Source organism: Chenopodium album, chromosome 3 (assembly GCF_948465745.1).
Source record: "Chenopodium album chromosome 3, dcCheAlbu1.1, whole genome shotgun sequence".
Taxonomy (NCBI): domain Eukaryota; kingdom Viridiplantae; phylum Streptophyta; class Magnoliopsida; order Caryophyllales; family Amaranthaceae; genus Chenopodium; species Chenopodium album.
The window spans coordinates 35,266,601-35,289,721 of NC_137836.1; the positions used below are offsets into that span (position 1 = coordinate 35,266,601).

General features: G+C 41.3%; 1 non-coding gene across 1 annotated transcript; it reads left to right on the forward strand.

Moving 5' to 3' along the window:
• Positions 1-22,452: 22,452 nt before the first annotated feature.
• LOC145625827 (small nucleolar RNA R71) lies at positions 22,453-22,560 on the forward strand. Its single transcript, XR_014110728.1, has one exon. It is a non-coding gene; the product is annotated as a small nucleolar RNA R71 (small nucleolar RNA).
• The last annotated feature ends 561 nt before the right edge of the window (positions 22,561-23,121 follow it).

Consider the following 23,121-nt stretch of genomic DNA (forward strand, 5'->3'; position numbering starts at 1 on the left):
CGGGGCACGCATGAGTGAGAAAAAAGTGCGCCGGAAGGACTTGTGTTGGTTTGTGGGGAATGTTGTTGGCCCTCGATGCGCATTTCGTGACAATAAGCCCTTCCCTAATTTGTTTCGGGTCGGGTTGTTACAACTTACATTGATAAGGTACTAGCTCGATTCCAAATGGAAGGAGCCAAGAGAGGGCACCTACCCATGTCACATGGCATAACCTTAAGCAAGAAGTAGTGTCCAAAGACACCTGATGAGCGAGAAAGGATGAGTCGTATCCCATATGCTTCGCTTATTGGATCGATCATGTATGCCATGATATGTACTAGGCCGGATGTAGCCTTGAGTGCTACGAGCCGATACCAATAAGACTCAGGAGAGGCGCATTGGACTGCGGCCAAGAATATTCTGAAGTACCTGAAAAGTAACAAGGATAAATTCCTGGTTTATCGCGGTAAAGATGAATTGGTTGTTGAGGGATATACCGACGCAAGCTTCCAGACAGACAGAGACGACTCCAAGTCACAATCCGGATACATATTCTGTCTCAATGGAGGAGCGTTTATTTGGAAGAGTGCAAAGCAAAGCACAACCGCTGATTCTACAACTGAAGCCGAGTACTTGGCAGTGTCTGAGGCAGCCAAGGAGGCAGTTTGGATTCGCAAGTTCATTGATGAACTTGGTTTTGTACCCTCCATCAAGGGTCCAGTAGACCTCCATTGTGACAACAATGGAGCTATTGCTCAGGCTAGAGAACCACGAGAACATCAGAAGGTCAAACATGTCAAGAGGCGATTTCACATGATTCGAGAATGAAAGACAGAGGGTGAAATCAGAATTTGCAAAGTGGGAACGGATGACAATGTAGCCGATCCACTTACTAAACCATTGTCTCAAGTGAAGCACACCAAACACATTGAGGCAATGGGAATCAAGCATGTTGCGAACTGGCTTTGATTTCCATATTATAGTGTTTTAATTAAACTTTGGACAATGTTAATGTAAAGCACTATGATGAACCATTCAGTTTTTGGAGTAATTAAATTTTTCATGCAATTTAAATCACTCCGTCTCTATTTAGTTGTGGTTTAGAATTAAATAATGAGTCCATTCGATTTTAATAAATATTCAAAATAGGGTATCAAGTCAATGGCTTGGATAAAGAAACACCTATTAAGTGAACATTGAATATTTTAATCGAAAATTACCCCTAATCAAGGTCATATTTTTGTGGACGATTAATTACCATTATAGATTAGTGTGTAGTATGATTTATAGCACCGTTTCTTGTGCTATGAGGATATAAATCATTTGCACAAGTATTGGTTTAGAACCATACTGGATCGACCTATGAGAATACTTTAAGAGATTTAAAATCGTCATAAGTATTTTTCTCATTATTACTATCGGAACTCTTTTCCTTGACCATGAGTAGTGGGAGGTCTCTTGTTTGAGTATTAGTCCGCTTTGTCCCCCTACTAACAATAGGGAACATGTCTTGTTGTTTACAAGGCCTCTCGAAGAGTGAGACTGTGAAAATGCATGGCCGTGCTCAGATGGATTTTAGAAATCATCTGCTTATAGACAGTCAAACTCGGATTTCGAGAAACACTTCTGGACGTAACAGAGATGACGAGTAATCTTACTCTGTAGTTCATGAAGAGACATGAAGAAACATAGGAAAGGGGCTATACACTAAATGCACACTTGTCCGGAAGGACAAGTGGGAGATTGAAAGGAATGTTGTCCTTCGAACAAGTGTATTATTCTGATAGCGGGTTCAGAATTATTAGAAAGCTAATATATTCAGTAAGGTCAAGTGATCGGAATGCCTGGGTGGAGGCCGCTTCCGATCAGTAATATTAATATAATTAATATTACAGCTTAATCTTGACTGAACCTATCAGGTCACACCCAAGTAAAATATACGAACCGACTCGACGAATTAATTCGGAAGAAATTAATTCGTCGCCCGAGTGTTAAATATTTAGACGTCGGTAATTCGAGCTTGGAGCGTTGAAACCGATCGTCGGAAGTCGAGTCAAAAAAAATAAAAAGACAAGACGCGCAAAATAATAATAAATCGACCATATTCCCAAAATTCCCCTAGCATCGGAGTGCCCCAAGCATCCGAATGCTAGGGGCAAAAATGTCCAAGCATAGGTGGCTAGCAAGCGCACAAAGCCGAGCCTAGCATGGTTGGCTAGGTGCGTGCTAGCGCACCGCACTAGCAGCCACGCACAGCAGCAAGCCCGCACCAAGTGTGTGGCTTGCGCGCACAGCAGCAGCCCGCATCTTGGTGCGGGGCAAGGCTCGGGTTGGGCTGGTGGCTTGGCCATGGGGCCGGTCACTATGGGGAAGCTTGAGGAATATGGGAGCAAGTAGGTAAGGACATGTGGCACAAGGAGAGTATTGAGTGGGGAGAAAGTATGGTCCCCTACTCTCCATGTGGTCCTCACCAACCCATTTCACATGGTAATGCCACTTGTAGATTTATTATTAGTTTGCAATTTTAATTTAATTTAGCTTTAAATTAATTTTTGGAATTTCATGATCCCACATTGGTGGGATAGAAATTCCCACTCATACTTTCCTCTATAAATATCAACCTTGGGATTTGGAGTAAAGTACTTGAGTGGGAGTTAGAACGAGCATTCCATACTTTTGGGAAAAACTCTTAAACTCCATTAACACTTAGGTTTTGGTCGGACCTTGCTAACTCCAAGGTAGCGGACCTAAAAATTCGTGTTCGTCCTTTGTGGGTGGATACCGTTGGAGGCACAACATTTGCGGTGCTCAAGGCTTTCAAATAAGAGCCCGTTTGGAGAGGGAAAAGCTCGCTTCAAGGGTATGATTCGTTCTTCCTTTTCTTGTGTTTATTTATTTATGCTTTATGGTTTTATTAATTACGAGTGGTTCCTTGGGTCGGGGTTGTTTCCGCGGTGAGTCGGACTCACCAAACCCCAACAAAAACAATCCTATCAGGTGGAGCTGCAGAACTAACTGATATGGATGGCAATGAATTCTCAAACATGACAAATCTTGACCAATTTAAGAAGTACTACCCATAATTACTTGAGTAGGACACATAAGAGAGCTACGTTTTACCTTATTCCTTAGGAAAGGATACGTAGGCAACCCTTGTAGGGTGCGACCACTCTAATTTTTATAAACCTCGCATTCCAGCAAATCAACTCAGAGAAATTAGCGCGAAAAATTGCAAGCGCACCCCCGAAAAGTTGTCGTTTGGCGACAAAGCCAGCTCTGGGCGACGAGCAGCAGCGTCTGGAGATGAGGACAACGCCAGGTGACGGAGACTAGCGTATGGCGACAGACTGAAATTTCGATGCCAATTTTTCTTCATTAAACTTGGCAAATTTTGATGAGTTTCGGAAATTTTTGACTTCTGTAATCGAATATTTTCAAAAGAATAATTTTGTGTTTTCATTGCTTTAATAAAGATTGTAATGTAATGGAGAGACTAGAATTAATTAGTCATCCTGACAACATTGACCAATATACTCCAAACTGCTTTGTGAGGCGAAAGAAGCACTTTTCCATAAGGATGGGTCGCCGGGAGTGGAGCAAACTATTCACCTCTCGTGATTTTGCTATCAAATGGATCATCCCATGGTGGAAAATTGAGAAGATGGTTGGTGTCAACAAGAAACCCTTTTGCCGTCTTCCAAGCTTATCCAATATGACTTTTTATTACCCCTGCAGGGTAAAAAGACAATATGGCCTTTCTCAAACAATTCCTTCTGGAGATCTTTGTCGTCCTTATGAATTCCCTGTTTCACAAGAAGTAGAAAGATTTGATGCTTATTAAAGTTCTAGGGCTTTATGGGAAGTGGTTACCCAAAAGGTTTCACCTTCTTTGTCCAAGGATGTGAAGCATTGGTTACTTAATAAGCCTAAAAAGGACAAGAAGAAAGATCAAAGTAGGACTAATGTGAAGAATCGTCTAGGTGACAAGATAGCTCCTGTTAAGGAACTCTTAGGTGAAAGAGTTGAGTTTAAAACACCTATGATGCCTAAGAAGAAAGACACTACTAAAGGCAAAGAGAAAAGGAAAGCTGACTCTACAGAAAAGAAAATTTGGGTAAAGAAGAAGCATGATGTACTAGCTAAAGGAGAAACTATTTAAACCAAAATTGAATGCAGATCCTCTAAAGGATGCTTGCTAGCTAAAGTAATGGACGATGAAGAAGACGCTGACAAGAATGGGAAGAGAGCAAAGAAGGAGAAGAAAGATTAAAGCATTGCTTAACTTTCAATTTATTAGACAAATTTAATTTTTAAGTCAATTTATTTTCTTTTAAGCTTTTATTTAAATTCCATCAATAATGTAATTTTACTTTGTTCTTTTAATGCAATTTTCAGCTTTTTAAATTAAATCAACATTAGCCATATCTACAAAAAAATTTCAATGCAAATATTTAGTATTAGTATACAAAAAAATATTTTGTTGATTTCTGTAATTAAGAACATTATTTTTCTATCTGTAATAATATTGAAGAGCCTTGAAAAGGTGCTTTTGGATTTTTCTTTAATTCATCCAAACTAAGCATTGTTTCTCCAACCATTAATGGCATTGGATTCCTCCCTAATTTCATTTGCTCCATCACAAACACTAAAATTGCTAGACCCTCATGATTATTACCACTAGTGAGGAGATATTGGCTAAGCACGGAAAAGAGAAAAGCTCTTCTTCTATAAACATGAAAAGACTCGGAATAGGGTCCATCAAAATAGTGGCGTGCAAGTTCTTATAGATTAACTACAATTCCATCTACAATATTTGTTAGATCTCTGTCTTTTAGATTAAAGAAGCGCACAAATGATTTGTAATAATATTCACTAATATTAGGATTTACCGCAAGATCCATGGAGGGAAAGCCTAGAATAGCACCAAAATTTTCCAGTAAAGGAATAATTTCATCATAGCCTAATCTAAAGCAATGTGTGTCTTAATCCAAATATTATAAGGCGGTATGAATAAAATTTATATCTAAATCTACCCCCTTAATACCATAAATATCTCCCATATGGAAAAAAACAAGCTCTTTTCTCTCCCTAGCAGTCAAAGAACGACACCACCACGAGCAAAATCACTTAAACCCTTAGACATGATTGCTTAAAGAGATTTAAAGCTATAACTATTATTTTAATAATCTGTTTGAAATATACAAAATTGGGCAGATTTTGGGGCTATTTATGGACAAAACTGGTGCAGTTTGTTTTCCGAAAGGATTCGGAGAAAAAGAGTATGTCGCCAGACGCAAGGATAGCGTTTGGCGATGAGGCTTGTCGCCTGGCAACGACATCAGCGTCTGACGACGACGCCAGCGCCCGGCGACAGATAGTCAGTTTGACGCCATTTTAGTCGCGCTATGCAAAACATATGTTTTCTTTTATTAGGACTCGATTTTGGCATTGACTTTATGTTTTTCAACTTCTTTCTAACATTTTAGGCTTATGTTAGTCAAAATTTTTTTTTTATTTTTTCTTTTAGGGAGAGAAAGTCGGATACCCTCTATTAATAATAAAAATGACGGAAAATTTTTTCGCAAAAATTAGTCACAATTTTTCGCACACACTCACATGCACATGAAATATAAAATAAAATGCAAAGATAAAATAAGCATAATAAAGTTTTACATACAATGTGTCTAATGAAGATGTCATATAATACAAATTAGCAAAGTCCTATAGGTCAAATAAAATAAGCAGAGGTACAGCTGTGGTGCCGGAGGACGTAAATGAGGAGGCACTCCCAAAGTCTCAAAGAACAAGGTAGATTGTGGAGTATGCCCCTCACCGGCCCCAGGAACGCCAAGAGTCGGGATTCATAGAGTAGGGCCAACCTATCCAGGTTCACTCCGGAGCTTAATAGCCAACGGCTGAGGCTACGGTGGCTGCTGCGACAACGAGCCAACCTTGTACGTCCCACCACCGCCTAAAGGAGTTGATGGCATGCCTCCATGGCCCGCTGACCTAGCATGTGCACCCTCAGATGAAGAGCCTGAACCCTCTGGTCTCTTAGGTGGAGCCATATCCGATCGGCCACCCTCACCCCTAGAAGAGGTACGATGACGCCTCAAGTCGGATCTCTCTCTCCTTGCCTCAGGTCTCTTTCAGGTATGAGGAGGAATAGACCGTCCCTGCAAAAGTGAGCCATGTCTGATACCAAATGAGTAAATAAAATCATAATATAAGGATAAGAGAAATACCTCTGCTGTGTCGTCATGATGTCAAGAACCTCAATCCCCTTATCTCACCAACTGGTAACGAAAGACGTCCAAACCACTCGCCATTATCGTCACCACCTCGCGAGAGAACTGTCAAGAGACAAGTCTATAGCGATAAAAAATATACATACAAGTAAAAAGGCAAATAAATGACTAACCCAAGTCTGATGACGCGTTATCGACTGCTCGATAAAGCGATGATGCGGAGAAGCTAGAGGAATCATCTCTTCAACAGGGCAATACATCCCCTGATAGGTGATGGACACAGGTGGATCGACAAACTCTGCGTGCGCATCCTATAAGATAAATGGAGTAATTAGTATCTACTTGGGGGCTATACAAGAGACGAATGCGCAAGATAAAGAATACCTCCTCTCCTCCCTCTTGCAAAACAGGTGGTGGAGCCAAAAGCGGCAGCAAGGCCTTTGAGTAGCATAGCTCCGGACGAGCATGCGTCCGCTAAGGCATGCCCTCTAGTGCCCTACTCGCCAAAGTCCTTAACCTCACCTTATCGAATATATGCCGAGGAGGGCGAGCTGGAACAACGAAAGCCTCTGAGGAGTGCTGAATAGCCACTCTCTCGCCAAGATACACCACAGCATCATACGTCCCCTAGAAATAACGACGCTGAGCGATGTATTGCGCAGGAAGCGGAGGAACGTCAAAATCAGCTCATGGCTGAAAATCTACAGCCGGCTCCTACAAAATGCATACTCATAAGATAAATTCCTACTAAAGGTATAAAGAGTGAGTAGCTGAAAAACATACCGAGTGGATTAACTCTCGAGTGCGCCTAAAAGTGACATGTGCACTATGACGACCTCTCCAACTGGCAGCAACAGGGAGCTCGCGAGGTGAAGGTCTAGCCAACGCAAGAGGTGGAAAGTACTTGTAGAACCAGATCTACGAAAATAAAGAAATGTCAACAAATGCTAAAATAGGTCTAGAGCTAACTTTAGAAGAAATAAAGTGTACCTCTACGACTCTCCAAAAGCTTGAAAATGCGATGTCTTCCTCGAAGGAGCTATAACGAATAGCAAGTCACAGTCCGACTACGAAGTCCGCATAGGCCAAGATGGCCCAATCATACGACCCGACTGAAGCAAGGTCATGAACATCAAGCAGGTAGTAGAGTAGCACTCGACTACCTCTATAAGGAGAAAAGGTCCCTAACAATAACCTACGAGCAAAAATGCGCACCCGCAGCTCTGGGGTGGTCGCAGGACCTGAAATGCCGCCACAAGTGTACTCTGGCAAATGCATCTAGAGCTAAGCTGCGTTGGATCAACATGAGCCCAAATAGTGATAGGGCATAACAGCTCCAACACCTCTGAAGAAATGACCGTGATCTCGCTATCAAAAGGAAGCGGGACCGAAATGAACTCCAATCCCGTATTGAGGATGAAGTCAGTCGGGGTAACGGTCATCTCACCCTTAGTAAAGTGAAAAGTGTTGGTGGTGTCCCAAAAGAACTCCACCAAAGCTTGGACCACGAGGTGGCTCTGTCCAAAAGAGTACATAGCCTGAGTGGCTCGCAGCAAAGGAGTCAAGCCACATGAATCCCACAGAAGGCGCAGACCGACGTGGTCGCGAAACTATGTATCGTACAAAGATCCAATGGTCGTGTTGCTAGAACCATGGATACGGACCCTCCCGCTGATAATCACTCGGCGAACGCACTCTGAAATGTGGAACTCTGGCGCGAAGTACAGAGTGTGCTCATCCCACTCTGGATACCTCCCTAGAGAAGAGGAGGTGCCTACGGGATCGTCCTCCTAACGAGCCTCCCTAGAACGAGAACGAGAACCCGAGCCTCGTTTCCTAGCCATGATATATTATGCAATATATCAGAAAATTAAGGTTCGCCTAGCGGCGTGATACTATGTTCGCAAAAACAGAGTGTGTAGTACTAAAATAGAGTACAATTTCAATCCGAGCATAAATAGCAAATTTCAGCAGTCAAACAATTTCTTGCAATATTATGATAAATATTGTGGCAAATTTTGACAAAAATGGCTAGCAAAAACATGAAGAATAGGGTACATTGTTCTCACGAACTTAAGAGGGTCAACAATGGCAAATTGCTCATTTCTTCACCAAATTGAGTAAAACAAATCTGAAAATCCTCTAAACATGATATATAAGCATAACCCAACAATTTCAATGCATAAAATTTGATAAATAAAGCAAATTAAGCATAATTGGGTTCGATTTTTTCGATTACCTACGCGAGAACATATCCGAATTCAGCAAAAATTGAGTTTAGTTTGGGGAAAACTTACATGGATATGGAAAATAGATGAGACAAGCTTTGATTTGTAACAAATTTGAGCGAATTTGGTGGACAAACGAGTGAGAACGGACGATTTGAAGTTTCGAACGAACGCGGATAAGCAGCTGCAACAGCCACGGCAAATGGGGAAAAAAGGGGTTTTATTTCGAAAACCCAACTTTGGCGCCAGGCGACTTGTTCGTCGCCTGGCGCTGGTCTTCGTCGCCAGGCAATAGAGCAAAATATCGGCAACAATGCTTTCCAGCGTGCGCTAGTTCGGCGATAGTACACGTGGCCCTCATAAATGATTATGTGGACCTTATGCAGCAATTTCGGGTTACTTGGTACGCTAGTTAACCCCTATAAGCAATTTGACATGATTAAGTAATCGGCTCGATTACAATCAAAGTAGGTGATCGACCTGATAAAAGATCGTCTCACTTTGCTTAAAGCGCCTAAACATTGGCTCATTGCAAAGTGATCGGGATAGAATAGGTCGTTAAACTACAACCCTAATCAAATTAACAATTTATAAAGCCTAAACCTACACTAAGCTAGTTAGTAGCAAGTAAAGGGTCGAACCACTAGGGAAGCGCGCTAATTCAAAATCTAATATCACTAATGCAAGAGTAAAAAGGGGATAGTTTTGTTGGTTTTGTTGATTGGAACACTAAAACTACAAGTGAGCAAGAAAATGATGATTAAAACCAATAGAAAATGACGATAGGGATTCGGGGGTTTCAAACATGCATTAGAAAGAGGGGAACAATGATAGTTATCATGATGAACATGCCAAAGAACACAAGATTCTACCTAAACAATCCATTCTCATGCAATAGTCTAGGCAAATCAATGAAAGAAGCTTATGCTAATTAGGATCATTCTCATGCATCCTATTAGACACAAGCAAATCAAGAGAATAAAGAAGCACAATACATGAAACTCCATTTTAACAACCCATTCTCATGCAATCATTAAAATAGAGGTGATCTTAATCTAGTTCAAATCATTTTCATGCATTTAAACTAGGAGGCAATCAAATAAAGTGCAACAATAATCAAATAAGGCATGTAATCAATCTAACTATCATCATTCATCCATCATTCAATACGTATCTTCCACCCCCTTCCCCTAGCTAATAGTTTAGCTTAGAGAAGGGGGATTAAACATAATATCAAAACTAGAAATAAACACAAGAAACTCCAAACAAAACATGATTGAAATATATGAAATCAATAATAACTAGATAAACTAATAAGATAGACAAGAATAAGAAACAATAAAACAAATAAATAATATTAAAGGAAAGGAGAAGAGATTAATAAAGAAAGGATTGAAGAAAGATGAAAACTTGGAAACTTGCTTGATTGATGGAAGATTAAAGCTTTAGCAAAGTTGAATACAATAAAGGAAGCTTGAATAACAATATATTTTCTCACTCTAGATTAGGCTAATGTTTTATGGAATTAGTACTAAGTGTCCCTCAATTACAAAGAGTCCCGTCTATATATATGTGGCTTCACCCAAAAGAAAGAGACTTGGATAACAAGGCGCAAAAAAATCGTAAACCCAGCCGTGCGCGCCCGCACAGATGAGCTGCGCGCCGGCACACAATGTTTGTGCGCCCTCTCAGCGTAGCGCGCGGCCGCAACTTTGAGGGTACGGGGAAAATGAGCGCGCCTGCACATTAGTCATGCGCGCCCGCGCATCGGTGCGTGCACCCGCACACGAGTCGCGCAAACTCTCTAGTTTTGCTCTGTTTCTTCAGTTTGGTTTTGCGGGTTCTGACAGGGCTGCGCGCCCGCACATCCTCACATGTGTGCCCGCACAGAAGCCGCACAGTACCCCGCGCACAATAGATAGCTTAGCTTCTTGATATCCTCTTTTTTTCGGCACATAATACCTAAAAAACCAAAGCATGGAGATCAAAATAAAAACAAAGCGAGAAGACTAAGAGAAGGGAAGATAAGGGAGAAAAGGAAAAAGGAAGCAAAACTAATTAAAAATGCTTAAAAAAAGGGCCAAAAAAGCGCAAATGAGGGGAAAATCCTTAGAGAAAAAGGATAAAAGAGCGGCATAAATGCCACTTATCAAAATCCCCCACACTTGCCTCTTGCTTGTCCTCAAGCAAGGAAAACCGGAACGAAAAGACAAACACAACAAACATAACATGACAAGGTTTTCGCAAAACCAATCAAACCTCAAGGTAATGGAATGCTCAATTTGGACTTATTTGCAAATAAATGCACCAAAGAATACTTATCTTTCTCAATTCAAGGAGGGAAGGCACGTTCCAAGATGTTCAAGGTTGAAAAAGACAAACCTAAGCTAAGCGTAGAGAACTAATGATTTCATTCTCCGCCCTAGCCCCAACCAAGACGGTCCGCGTTCTCTCTACTAGCTTCAATTCATCCCCTAGCTTGCTTCTCATGGTTCCTCGAGGGAACCGGAAAAAGAAAATTTTATGTGGAGTCATAAGGTCATCCCGACATCTCAGCTATGCATACTCTCTCTCTAGGGATGAAATCTATCTCCCTCCATCGTTCTTTGACCACGCCCCTCTAGAATCCAAGGGTCTTAAGTAGGGTTGTAATGTCATGGCTAGGGGTTATGGTTGGGAAACAATTTGAAAACTTTGGTGGCAATTCCTAAGTGAAGCGTAAGAGTGGCCATCTCTCAAGAACATCCTAAGAATTGAACCTATTCTTCAAACTCACAACCTTTCAAAACAAACCCACCACATTACTTCAATCTTTTTCATTTTTTTCATTTTTTTTTTTGTTTCGAGTCCTTTCAACTTTCTTGCCAAGCCTTTTTGTGTACTCTTTTCATGAATAGCCTTTCAAAACCTTATTTGAATCAAATTACACAACTTTCTTGCTTAATTTCAACATTATCAAACTCGAACCTCACAAGCCAATGCTTCACTAACTTCAAGGGTTGGTAGAACATAGGCCGATAGGTTTGTAATATGGCTAAGTCAAGAAAGGGTAAATAAGGCTCAAATTGGTTAGCAAGAGGGTGAATGTAAAAATGAAAACCAAATTTGTAACAAAACACAAAGAAAACAAAGAAAAATGAGAAGAAATGCCCTCTTCTTCCTCTAGAGTTATATGGTCACGATCTTGGGAGCTAGACGCCAACACAAAGATAAAGACATGCATAGTTAAGGATCCTAAGTGCCGCTCACAAGAATGATGAAGGCTAGAACAAAAGACGCTCACACGGGGTAAGAAATATAGCAAATACTAACCAAGGGAATCCTATCCACCATAGAGAGCAACACCATCTTACCACTTTCCCTTGAGCTAAGGGTTCAAACGTCCTCAAAAGTTCTAAATCGGGCTACCTTAGCTTACAATGTGTCTAACTCAACCCAAAGCATTCTCAAACCGTGCAAACCCTCATCAATTAGGAAGATAAGCATTCAAAGACACATCAAGGCAAACCAATCCAAAAGAGTGAGCAAATTACACATCAAAAATCATTTCAAATTGTCATAATTATGCTTGTAACACAAAAAGGGAAAAACAAAACAAAAGAAAGAGGAAGAAATCAAAAAGGTTCACATACGAGGCATATAATTCAATTAAATCCCAATCGTCATACAAGTGATCGTTCGATAACAACATCAACGATCCCAGGTTCCATAGAACCAAAAGCAAACATCCTCAAACCATTCAACTTCTTCCTAAGCTAAACCTAAGCTAAACACCCAAGGAAAAAGAAAATAAAAGAGAGGAAAGGTCTCACCAAATGCCGCTTGAAATGAAGACAAGATAAATTATGCAATCTCACCGAGGGAGCTCGAATTGCCCTTTGACTTCCTTTATCTCCATTTCCAAGCTTCAAAAGTAAGCCAAAATGAAAGAAACTACTGAGAAGAAACAAAAATAAAATAAAAAGTTAAAAGTCAAAGAAAGAAACTAAGAATTTAAACAAAATGAAGAAATGGAAATAAAATAAAATAAACTAAAAGAAATTTGGATTAAGGGAAGTTTGGACTATCGGGAGTTCGGATTTTTCCTCATGGGAGCACCATCACCTACACAAACACTTGAAAATTCATTAGCAAACACTTATCAAAATCACCCAAGGACATAATCATCACAATAAAGCAGATAAATCAACATCAAGACATGATAAAGCCAACCGAACCACGAGAGCTATATGAAATCCCCCCCACACTAGCATGAAGACAAGCCTTCCCCCACACTATCAAAGAAAACATCCCTTTGTGTTGTTAGGTTTTGATGATAGATAACAAATGATGATTATCTAACTAATATGTGTATTGAGATGAGCATGAACAGGCCATGAAGCATGAAGAATGTTGATTACAAATTAGATCATTATTGAAGATTACAAAGTATGAATCGTGCTTGAGTTCCTCAAAGGAACACAAGAAGAAGAGTTCCTTAAGGAAACATAAAGAGAAGAAGAGTTCCTCGGGGGAACACAAAAAGAAGAGTTCCTCAAGGGAACACAAAGAGAAGAAGTCTAAATGTTCAAACGTTCTTTTAGGCTTTATATGCAGATCCTAAGAAGCACTAGAAGTCGGTTCTTCGACAAAAGGAACAAGCAGTAGTTCCTCAATGGAACAAACAAAGTGAAGTTCCTTTGAAGGAACTAGAAGCTTTGGAGTAGAAGCTTCATCAGAGAAACATGAAGACGACAGAAAAATAGGAGTATATTTTTCTAAGAATCATGTAAGTATGTTGGACAAGAGAAATTGTTTGGAACAAGCCTAAGGAACTAAATTGGAGCTTTAGTCTAGAAGGAACTGAGTCTGACAGCTTGGAAGGAACTAGGTGACCAGTCAGTTCCTTATGAGTAAGTTAAAGAAAAATAAGTAACGTTCTTTTAATGAATGAGTTTATATTTAGTTATTTTTCTTTAAAAAGATAAAGTTTTTAAATGTGATAAAATTAGTCTTCGAAAAAGATTTTTACTGTTTTTGGAAAATAAATCTTTGATATTATTTTACAAAAAGATTTTATTTTTGGAAAATAAATATCTTAAATATTATTTTACAAAAATATCTTTTTCATCAAATAAGATTTTAACTGCTTACTTTATCTTCTCTCCAAGAAATCTGTTTTTCCTGATTTTACTCCACGTTCAACGTAGTGCATAAGACTTTGACTACCACGTTATCACGTTTCTCTACTGCCCAAGTAATTGGCAGTTACCTAAAAATAAGGGAACTTATTGTTAGTGGAGGATTTAGTGGGAGTAGTGGTCAATTCTTATGCATGCTATAAAAGGAGAGTTAAGTTTTAGTTTCAATTTGTCTGACTTTAGTGAGTCATTCCAAATTAGCGTATATCTCAAGTGGAAGAGCAGCAGAAATGAATTATATTTTCTCTCCAGGTTTTTGAGTCAGTTCCTCTAGGTTCCAAGTTCCTTACATATCTCAAAGTGTCCAACATATTAGTTTTATACATTATATCTTTTATATGTATTTGAGATTTGTTTAAGGGTTTGAGTGAACTCTTGTAATGGGGAATTAATAAGGGTTTGAGTGAACTCTTGTAATGGGGAATTAATAAGGGTTTGAGTGAACTCTTGTATTGGGGTGAGAACTTGAGTGAGTTCTTTGTATGTAGAGAAGGCTTTGAGTGAAGCTTGAGAGAAAGAGAAAGAGTAAGGTTTTGAGTGAAGTCTTGAGTGAGAAGAGAGGTCTTTGAGGGAAGATTTCGAGCTGCAACTATTAGAGGGAATAGTTGTTGGGGATATTTGTTCGTTGAGGAACTCGGTAGAGGCTCAAGTTCCTCATAGGTTGTAACAGAGTCGTTGGCCTATTTTAGTGGAATGTTTTGAATCAAAATCCCTTTGGGTCGAGGTTTTTCACTTCCTATTTGGCCTAGGAAGTTTTCCTCATAAAATCTCTCTTGCACTATTTCTCTATTGCGTTAAGTTTCTTTTAACTCCGCAAAAAGTTACTAGCAATCTCCATACTACAATTCACCCCCCCCTCTTGTAGTATTTCATCTAAATAACACTTTGCCTCTTACACACACCCCCACACTAAAACAATGCACCGTCCGCGGTGCGCCAAATTAAAAACATAGGGAGGGGACAAAGGAGAGAAATAAAGAACAAGGGGGGCTAGTGGCCACTAGGGCCAGCTTCGTCAGCACCTCCATCATCCTCGGTGTCATAAGAGAAACCGTCCGGAGGGATGCCGTGTGGGTCCCAACCACCGCAGTAACTCGGAGGCCAACCATAGTGACCTCGGAAGAGGTCTTGTTGCCATTGAGGCAACGGGTCGAAAGGGGCGGGAAGCTGAAGAGGGGATGGGTGGGTAGGGTCGACATATGGATCGTTGGGGTCACCCCGAAAATCGCTCCCCCCAAGAGCACGATAATCGTAACCGGTTTCCGTCGGGTAGTCTACCCGGGGAACACCGTGGGAGGAGGGCCCTTACCAAAAGGGCCAAGTAGGTTGTGATCCCTGCCACCGAGGGACCGACCCTTGTTGGGGTGGCCAATGGGGGTAGTTTACCGGGGGGGTGATCTCACCCCTATCCACGGCCGCACCATAAAGAGCTTGGGTTTGCAAAAACATACCCTGCTGGTTCTCCATTAAGCTATGCATGCCAAGTTGCATGCTCATCCTTTGTTGCTCAAGGCTTCTCATGCCTTGATGATGTTGCTGATGATGCTGTTGTTGTTGTTGTTGTTGCTGCTGCTGTTGTTGTTGCTGTTGTTGTTGTTGCTGCTGTTGTTGCTGTTGGCCGACTTCCATATTCCTTAAGCCACCCAGAGCTGTGGGTATCACACCATTATCTCTCGGAATCTTCCATAAATTCCTTGCATTTCGCTCCAGGGATGTACGGCTGGGGTATGGAAAGATACAATGGTGCTCTCTGTCAACTATCCAGTCATGAAAATTGTTGGCATCTGAAGTTCCTTGGAGGAACCCCGACCTTCTCATCTACTGAATGTTGATAAATAGATCTTTGTCGGCCTCCACTTGAGTGCACGAGGGGAAGAAGCGTTCACAGTTGAGCTTCTTCGCAATCCTGGTAATCATCCCACCGAGGGAAATTTTTCCTGTCTTGTGGCCCGATTTGATTGCCTCGCAGCACAAGACGAACCAATACCCCATATTGAGCCGCCCTTTCAATTCTTCCCTAGTGGCTACCCACAAAGTAAATAGCTCCTCATGAGAGAGCTTGCTCAAATCCTGCTTGCTAAACACCGCAAACCCCAGAATGCGGTGTAGAATACGGAGCACATGGTGGATTATATGGTTGGCCACCGAATACCGGGTGTTGAATTCATCATAGTCGGTAATCGTTTGCCACCATCTAAATGCATCATACTCAGGGAACAAGCTCAACGAAGGGGCAAGGAGGTCCGCCTCGGGGTTTAGATCCAACAAAACAATAAGATCACTCAGAGTCATAGATTGCTGGTTGTTGAACAATTGAAAGGAAATCTGGAAGTCGTTCCCAAGAGGCTCTTTTTCAAAAGAGGCCAAGAATTCGAAAGTTGGCTCCTTATAAGTTCGATATTGATGTTTGATGAACTCGTTCATCCCCAAGTTTTCAAGGAGCGACCTTATATCGTCGTCAATCCCTAAAGCTCTCATGGAGCGTTGATCATAGTGTCGGGAGGGATTTAACTTTCGGCCATGAAGGTCGTTGAAGAACGTAGTATGGACCTTGTTCGAAAATCTCAATCTAGAGGGAAAATTAGGTCCTTGAGCCTGAGTTTGTTGGGTACTTGGTTCTTCAACCGTTAACCTGGGTTCCTTTCTACTCCTTCTTTTGCTCATTATGTTCAACCAACACAAAAAACCCAACCAAAAGGAGAACTAACTTCGAACTTAACCAACAATTGGAAAACGACAACAACAACTCAAGTCTCAACAATCTGCAAAAGGGTTAGTGCTAACAACTAACCATACAAATATAACGCCGAAGACAACAAGAATCAACAACAAAGCAGTCAATCAAAACACATTATGATAGCAAGCAATTCTCATGAAATAAGTTGCATTATTAACAATTTAATCACCAAATTCTCAACTTAGTTTCATGAAAATGGCTTCAAAAACAATAGTATGAACAACAATGTCCCCACATTCACCAAATTTCACACTAATAACCAACCAATCCCTCACAAAGAAAACCAAAACCACATGCAATTCACTCAAGCTAATTCATGTTTAATAACTAAAAATTTTGCATAAATAATTGAAATTAAGTAATAAAATAGCAAAATTTAGAGTTATACCACCTTGTAGAAGATTGAACACCACCAAGAGCCTCCAAGAACACCACCTTCAATGAAGCTTGCAAACCATGAAAATGGAAGATTTTTGGGTATTTTGGAGAGAGAAAGTGGGTGAATTTGTGAGTGAAGTGAAAGTTTTTTATGGATTTGAAAGAAAATCAATGGAATTTGTGAAAAATGGGTGAGATTTGAAGGTTAGGGTTTGGGTTTGTGAGGAGAGAGAAAAGAGCATGAAAATGGGGTTTCGAAAATATGAGAAAGAAATCGGGGAGAAAAGGGTTAAAAACCCGATTTTCCTGCTCTGCGCGCCCGCACAGTTGAGATGCGCGCCCGCACAGAGGTCGCACACTAGGCCGCGCAAACTCTTTGCCTCGAGCTTCAATCTTTGATAAATTTTGTGCGGGTTCTGATAGTGAACGCGCGCCCGCACAGCCTCACATGTGCGCCCACACATATGGCGCACAACAAGTCGCGCAAACTTCCTGACTCGAGCTTCAATTTGAGATAAAATCTGTGCGGGTTCTGACAGTGCCTGCGCGCCCGCACAGGTCACACAGCGCGCCCACACAGATAGTACGCACATGGTCGCATAGAGTAGTTTTGATTTTTCCTCACATCTTCGAAATAGAAAATCTTTGTTCCTTCGTCATCCAAACACCTATTAACCAAAAAGGTGAAAAAAAGAAATCAAATTCAAATTCAAATTCAAAAAGGAGAAAGTGAAATCAGAATATTCAAAAAAAAAAAAAAAAGGTTTAGAAAGGAGTTAGAAACTCGGGTTGCCGCCCAAGAAGCGCTTCTTTATGAGGTCACTAGCTTGACCATGAGAAAAATACTTCAAGTGGGAGGCTTGGGATCCAAAGGATCAAGCAATATACATTCGATGATACCAACTTCTTCCTTGCAAAAGTAATGCTTTAGACGATGACCATTAACCATGAACTTGTTACCATCCGCATCTAACTCAAAGGAGCCATAAGGGGTAGTCTTTGAAATCACAAAAGGACCCGACCACTTTGACTTGAGTTTACTCGGAAACAAACGAAGCCTTGAGTTGAAAAGCAAAACCTTGTCTCCAACCTTAAAGTTTTTGTTTCGAATATGTTGGTCATGCCACTTTTTGGTCTTCTCCTTATATAACCTTGAGCTCTCATAAGCATCATCTCTAAGCTCTTCAAGTTCATTGAGCTTCAACAATCTCTTCTCACCGGCAAAACGATAAATCCATATTGAGCTCTTTGATAGCCCACCAAGCCTTGTACTCCAACTCAACCGGCAAGTGACAAGCCTTGCCATAGACCAACCTATAAGGGGTTGTGCCTATTGGAGTCTTGTACACCGTCCTAAGAGCCCATAGCGTGTCATCAAGTTTGAGAGACCAATCTTTCCTTGATTTGTTCACCATCCTTTCAAGAAGATTTTTGATTTCACGATTCAAGACCTCCACTTGTCCTTGAGTTTGAGGGTGGTAAGGTAATTCAACCTTGTGATGAACGTCATACCTCTTGAGAAGAGCTTCAAATTGCTTTTTGGCGAAATGGGAGCCTCCATCACTAATTAGTACCCTCGGAACTCCAAACCTAGGAAAGATGATCTTCTTTAGGAGCTAAAGCACAACCTTGTGATCATTGGTAGGTGAGGGTATGGCTTCAATCCATTTTGTCACATAATCGATCGCTACCAAGATATATAGATTCCCACTAGAAGAAACGAAAGGTCCCATGAAATCTACTCCCCAAACATCAAAGGGTTCCACTTTTAGAATGTTTTGTTGGGGCATTTCGTCCCTCTTGGTAATGCCTCCGCTCCTTTGACATCTATCACATTGCGCAACAAATTGGTGGGCATCTCTATGCATTGTCGGCCACCACAATAAGGATTGAGAGATTTTTGCCACTGTTTTGTCAACACCACCATGTCCTCCACATGGTAGTGAGTGGCAATGCTCAAGAACTCCTTGGATTTCAGTATCTGGAACGCACTTCCGATAAAGGCCATCTCCACATTGCTTGAATAGGTATGGGTCATTCCAAAAGTATCTTCTCACCTCCTTGAAAAACTTCATCTTTTGTTGAGAAGAGTACTCCGGGGGAACGACTCCACACGCAAGATAGTTGGCTATATCCGCGTACCAAGGGGTAGAAGTTTACACCAAAGCCATGAGAGCCTCGAATTCTATCTCATCATTAATCGGTACATCCTCCTTGTTCTCAAATGGTAGCCTAGACAAATGATCCGCTACATAGTTCTCCGCTCCCTTCTTATCCCTCATTTCCATGTGAAAGTCTTGGAGAGAGAGAACCCAACGGATCAAGCGAGGCTTTGCTTCTTTCTTGGTCATGAGATACCGCACCGCGATGTGATCCGTGTACACGATAACTTATGAGCATATGAGATAGGACCGAAACTTATCGAATGCAAACACTACCGCCAACATCTCTTTCTCTGTTGTTGTGTAATTCCTTTGAGCCTCATTTAGAGTTCGACTTGCGTAATAGATGACACATGATTTTCCTTGTTTCTTTTGACCAAGAACGACACCTACTGCAAAGTCACTAGCATCTCACATTAGCTCAAAAGTCAAGCTCCAATCCGGAGCTTGCACAACGGGAGAAGAAATGAGAGCTTCCTTGAGCTTACGAAACGCCTCAAGGCAAGCCTCATTAAAGTAAAAAACAACCACTTTTTTGAGTAGTTCGGTCAAGGGTTTGGCGATTGAAGAAAAATCTTTGATAAACCTCCGGTAAAAACCGGCATGCCCAAGAAAAGCCCGTACCCCCGTGATGGAAGTAGGAGGGGGCAACTTTTCAATCGCCGAAACCTTGGCCGGATCTACTTCAATGCCATTTTTTGAAACCTTATGGCCGAGGACAATGCCCTCCTCAACCATAAAATGACACTTTTCCCAATTTAAAACCAAACTCATCTCTTGACACCTTTTCAAAACTTTTTCAAGGTTAAAAAGACAAGTGTCAAAAGACGAGCCACCAACACTAAAATCATCCATGAAAACCTCAATTTCTTTTTCAAGCATCTCAGAGAAAATGGAAGTCATGCATCTTTGAAAAGTAGAGGGAGCATTGCATAATCCGAATGGCATTCTTCGGTATGCAAATGTCCCATATGGACATGTGAAAGTAGTTTTCTCTTGATCACTTGGATGGATAGGGATTTGGAAAATTCCGGAATACCCATCCAAAAAACAAAAGAAAGCATGGTTAGAAAGCCTTTCAAGCATTTGGTCCATGAAAGGGAGAGGAAAATGATCTTTCTTGGTGTTTTTGTTCAATCTCCTATAATCAATGCACATTCTCCACCCGGTCACCGTCCGGGTGGAGATTTCCTCTCCCTTTTCATCCTTGATTATGGTCATTCCACCCTTCTTTGGAACCACATGAACCGGGCTAACCCATTTGCTATCGGAGATAGCATAGATGATTCCCGCTTCACGTACTTTCAAGATTTCTTTCTTCAAAACCTCTTGAAGGTGGGGGTTCAACCTTCTTTGAGGTTTAATGGAGGTGGAATGATCATCCTCATGATGAATACGATGCATGCATAAAGAAGGGTTAATACCTTTAATATCATCAATGCTATACTCTATCACATCCCTATATTTCCTTAAAACATCAAGAAGTTTTTCCAAATTAAGACCATCTAGGGTAGCATTGACAATAATAGGGTATTTTCCCTCCTTATCAAGAAAAGCATATTTCGAAGAAGGGGGAAGGGGTTTGAGTTCTACCTTGGGAGGAGGCTTAGAACTCTCCTCCAATTTCTCCTCCTTGGACTCAAGCTCGAACTCAACTTGTCGTTCAACTTCCTCCTTTGAGGATTCCTCCATTGCCATGAAAAATTCTTTAGCCTCTTGAGAGTGGAACTCTTCTTTGCATGTAAGGGCTTCAATCATTGGATCTTGAGGCCTCATCATGACCCTCCCCAAACGATCTAGCTCTTCATTCACAACATCAACTCTATAGCATTTTTCAACCATGGGGGTCTTGAGCAACTTCGAAAATTCAAAGACAATTTTTTCATTGGCCACTTCACAAGTGATGGTGTTGTTCTTGCAATTGATGACCGCCCCCAAAGTTTTAAGAGCTTCACGTCCCAAAATCAAAGGAGTGTTAACATCTTCCTCCATATCCATCACTACAAAGTCACAAGGGACGTAGATGTGTTCCACTTGAATTGGAACATCATCAAGTTCTCCACAAGGTAATTTCACCGATCGATCGGCCAATTGAATTGTCTTCCTTGTAGTGATCATCTCAATATTGAGTTTTTGAGCAATGGATAGAGGGATTAAACTAACACTTGCTCCAAGATCGGCTAAGGCGCCCCTAGCTTCCATGTTCCCAATTTTCACCGGCAAAGTGAAACTTCCCGGAACTTTTTCCTTCTTGGGCATCTTATGTTGGACAAGAGAACTCACTTGATGTGGAAGGGTGATAAGCTCATCATTGAGCTTCCTCTTGTTGGTGAGAATATCTTTGAGGAACTTTGAATAAGATGGCATTTGTGTCACAACTTCAAGAAAAGGGAGGTTGATATGCAAATTCTTCATGACACTAAGAAATTTTGTGAACTTGTCATTCAACTTCCTCTCCGCAAGCCGACCGGGAATAGGAACCGGTCCATCAAGATTCCTAGCCTCACTAGGAATTGAAGTTGTCTTCTCATTGTCTATCTTCTTCTTCTCCGAAACTCCTTCTATCTCATCACCATTTTCTTTCTCACCTCCCTTGTTATCATTCACACTCTCCTCTCCTCCCTTCTTTTCCTCACTATCCCCTTCATTTTGTCCTTCATAGGAAGTTCCCGACCTCAATGTGATTGCCTTGCATGTATCGGGTTTTAGATTGTGAGATGGGTTAGGTTGTGGTTGTCCGGGAAGAGTGGATGGTGAATTGAAAGGAGTTCTCTCGGCCAATTGAGCTAGTTGTTAATCAACCATCTTGTTATGGGCTCTTATCTCTTGCATTTGTTGCCCAAAAGATTGCATTTGCGCATGCATGGCTTGGAGGAGTTGAGTTTGAGTTAGCTCCGCTTGAGGTGCTTGTTCTTGATGGTTTCTTTGAGGTGCTTGGGTTTGATTGTTGTATTGGTTGTTCCTTGGATAGCTTCCTCTTGGGTTTTGGAGTTGAGATGGAGGTGGATTTTGATATTGAGGATTGGAGTTATAGGAAGGTTGAGCTTGTTGGTTCCATTGTTGAGGTTGAGGTACAAACCCGGGTGGTGGTTATCTCCAAGCTACTCCACAGCCGCTTCCTCTAAATCCCTCTTGCCTTGTGTTGTATGCCTCTACATGTTCGGGGCTTAAACCCCCACAATAGGATGTATCATGGTTCGTTCCTCCACAATTTTGACAAGCGAAAGAGTTAACTTGAGAAGAGCTTGCTCCACCACTTGAGCTTGCATTCACACTCGTGTTCAATTTGGAAAGCCCTTTTGTTAGTTGATCAATATGATGTTGTAATTGATCAATTTTCTCCAATTCGTAAATACCACCTCTCTTTGGAGCATTTCTTCTTCGGCCCCCCCAAGAGTAATTCTTTGCTACCTCTTCTATTGTGGCTTCAACTTGATTTTGAGGGATTTTGATTAATTAGCCACCTGCCCCCGCATCCAAATTGGCTCTTGACATGGGCTCCAATCCGTCGTAGAAAAACCGCATGAGCAACCCTTGATTGTACTCATGGTGGGGACATGCTTGCACCAACTCTTTGAATCTCTCCCATGCTTCACCAAGACTTTCATCGGCCTCTTGCTCAAATGATTCAATTTTCCTTCTCATTTCGGCGGTCTTCTCTTCGGAGATAAAGTGCTTCAAGAACGCCTTTACAACCTCCCTCCATGTTGTGAGAGAGTTAGGCTTTACCTGCTTTAGCCATTTTTTTGCTCGTCTGGTGAGAAATTTCCGGAAAAGGTGCATACGAATGTAGTCTTGACTCACTTCACTGGTTTGCATCATTGCGCACAATTCAAGGAATCGGTCCAAATGTTCAATAGGGTCCTCACTTGCACTTCTAGAAAATTGCTCCGATTGGACCATTCGAGTATATTGTGGATGGTTTGAGAACTTGGTTTCCGTGACGGGTAGCAAAATCCCTCCCGTGAGCTCATAATCCTCCGGATTTTCGAACTCACGAAACAAGACATCATTCTCTTGTCCCGCCATTGATTCGCGTGGTGAACTTGAAGAGTAAGTATCACTCTCACTATCAACTATATCACCAAAACCTCTTCCCTCGTCTTGATAAAGCCTACGGACTTGTCTGAAGGTTTGGTTGATTTCGTGGTCAATTTGATGTGAGGGTGTTCCTTGAGACCTCCTAAGCATTCACCAAAGCTAAGCAAA